Raw genomic sequence first — 3,105 nt, forward strand, 5'->3', positions numbered from 1 at the left:
ACTTCAACAGCGGCAACAAAGTGAGAACAGCTCAGTCATGCAGCCAATTGGTCTCATCAATCCTGAGCACCTTTTCGAATGAAGTGTGGTGTAATTTGCTGTACGTAGATATGTATGAATAAAGTAATGCCAGTTGTTGGTTTAATGGCGACGGCGGCGACGGAGGCGGTGGCACAAATTCGCGAGTGCATATCGGTCAACTATCCGATCAGATGTTTGATTCATTCATTTCAATTTGAACATTTCGACTGGCAACAGCCAAGCCGTACAAGCAGCTACAAAAACAACATAAAACAAAGTTTATAAACGGAAATATTTTTGGGTAGCCAAAGTTAAGCCATGTTTTGGCTGGAAAAATTCAACCACCCTCTGCAAACATTCCATTTGGCTCCCACACATAGTATTTACAACCCACTTTATGGGCCTTTGTAACTCCAGACACTGGTGGCAAGTGGTGGCGTGTTGGTCCGAAGGACGTCACAAGCTACAGTTAGGGAGTTGGTGTTTGGTAGCCAAACAACCAAAGCGAAACGGCTACAGTGTAACGATGAAGGCAACTGTAACAGCAAACTTAACTGCTCCAATGCATTCCATTCGGTGCCATGCAGCGTAACTCGCCAGCTCGTCAATTTTGTGCGCTGTCTTTGCCATTCAGTTTTTCGGTGGAAAATATTCGTTTGCAATTTCGATTGCAGACATTTTTCGCGAGCAGCTATGACTTTGGTGGAGCGCTTAGGAAATAGACTCACACAAATTGTTTGATATGGTTCGTATGGCATCTCAAATACTTCGCTGCAGAGCATTCATTGCACATGCGAGTTGCATGGATGAATGTTCATATGTGTTTGTATGTACATACATGCGTGTATGGAGATGCATACGTGTGATGTGGAGTGGAGCGAAGTGGAGTATAAGACAAAGTGGTCGGTCGCCAGGCGCGTTAGCTAGTGTCGCATTCGCAATTGGGCTTTCGCATTGAACGGCGGCGTCGGCAGCGGCACAACAGCTGCAGCTGCAACTGAAATTGCAATCGCTTTCGCCTTAATAATATACCAAACAGTCGCCAAGAAGCCATTCGCTTGGATCGACAGAACTCTATTCGTCCAGTTCCAGTTCAACGTTCATATTGCGTTATGTCGCCGTCAGTTAATGCAACATGCAACACGCCTCCGAATGCATATTACTTGGACAGCGTAAGTTCATATTTTGTGCTGCATAAAAGCGTTTAAGCATTTTAGCATCGAAACGGAATCAAATGTTATGCTCAAGCTGTAAAACGTTTAATAATGCATTGTACTTAGTGACAATTCACAGGCCATTAATTTCATAGTGAGAATACATAATTGTATTGTGCAAAAATTGATAAAACATAAATCGAGTGACGAATTGTTTAATTGTGAACTGCAGCGACGGTGCTTTTGTTCGACTCGCTTAATCGCGTAGAATGAAATTTGAACGCCGGCGGCACTTCAAAGTCAAAGCGTCCAAGCGATTGGTGAAAACAAAAGAAAATTAAAAACTTAATTAGTCCAAGTGCAAAACTATATAATTATGTATATACATAGTTATTATCGCAAGAGATTCTCTTAGTTATACTAATGAGGTGAGTTCTACTCCGACTAAGTAAATTTAAAATAAAACTTAAAAACAGTGGCCAAACAAATATTGAGACAGAACTGTTGAGAGCGTATGCCTATAGAATTATTTCCATAGAATTTCCATGTGCCTGCGAACTACTCAATTGGCTCAATTGTTGAGATATTGTGGCTAAATTCGCGAAATTCTGAAATTATTTTATGTGTGTTGTTTATTAGGGCTATTCGCGATTCGGTGCATAAGAGCTGACAAATTTATGCAATTGCAGAAATATGCCATGGATTGTGAGCGACCTTTATTAAACTGGCATGGTAAAGCTTTTGCAAAACACTTTTTGTGCATCAGCTTTGGTTTTGTTTATGAATGCAATGCATAGCATATTTATGCTATGGATTTTCGGTATTGCAAATTTGCCAAGCCATGACAAATGCAAATGCGTGTATTTTGTTTGTGTATTGCAAATAATTTGCAATACAAATTTGCAATGCAATGATGCTAGGCCATTTGCACCGGATCGCGAATAGCCCTATTGTTTATTATTTTTGCATCTTCGAAGAATTTTCCTTAGCAAAATTTTTTCGTATTCTACATTTTTCAAAAATTTTGCAGCCACTTTGTATGTATGCCATACGACAAAATGCGCGCCGTGTTGCGTACTTATGTACATTGAACTGCCCTTCGCTCTATTTACAGAAGTAAATCATACAATTTGATCAATTTCATATAGAACTTATATATATAAGATAACACTCACCAAACATTTTTATTTAAAATCAGAGTCATTGGTGTGATTGGCTGTGTTCAAAATACACTTAAAAATTGCATTTTTCATGAAAAAAGTTTATAAACTTTTTCCCACAACAAATGATACGAAAAGATAAATGTAAGAGAATTGCTTAAACTTTTTTTCAAAAAGTTCTGCCAAAATACTTGAAATTCGTAGTGCCCGTTTTACGAAAATGTGAATAATTTAACTCAGCCATTCCTTATCTAATTTTCAAATTCGAAGAATTAACGAGGGAGTATTTTCTCAAACGAATTGGTTAAAATTCAAAAATCGTGGTATGTGACTGCCCAAATTTATTTGGCCGAGCTTCTCCTCCGATTTGTGGCGTGCGCCTTGATGTTGTCACACAAAGTGGAGGGACCTACAGTTTTACGCCGACTCCGAACGGCGATTGTATTTTTATGAGAAGCGGGTTTTCATAGCAGAAATACACTCGGAGGTTTGCCATTGCCTGCCGAGGGCGACCGCTGTTAAGAAAAAACCTTTTTTTCTTAATTTTTTTGCCATGTTGCTTTGATATTTCAAGCCTCAATTTGTTGTTGCTAAGGTGAATAGGTGGTTCAACATGAATAGGTTCAACATGATAAAGCCGTTTGGTGCACATGCCGTTTTAAATCAGTTTAATTCACACGAAAATATCACCAAAAACAACCAAAAAGGCACTAATATCGAATACTTATTTTATTTCTTTTTTAGAAATGAATGAAAAAGTATAATGTATC

Source organism: Rhagoletis pomonella, unplaced genomic scaffold (assembly GCF_013731165.1).
Source record: "Rhagoletis pomonella isolate Grant_MI unplaced genomic scaffold, Rhpom_1.0 Rhpom_scaffold_00010, whole genome shotgun sequence".
Lineage (NCBI taxonomy): Eukaryota > Metazoa > Arthropoda > Insecta > Diptera > Tephritidae > Rhagoletis > Rhagoletis pomonella.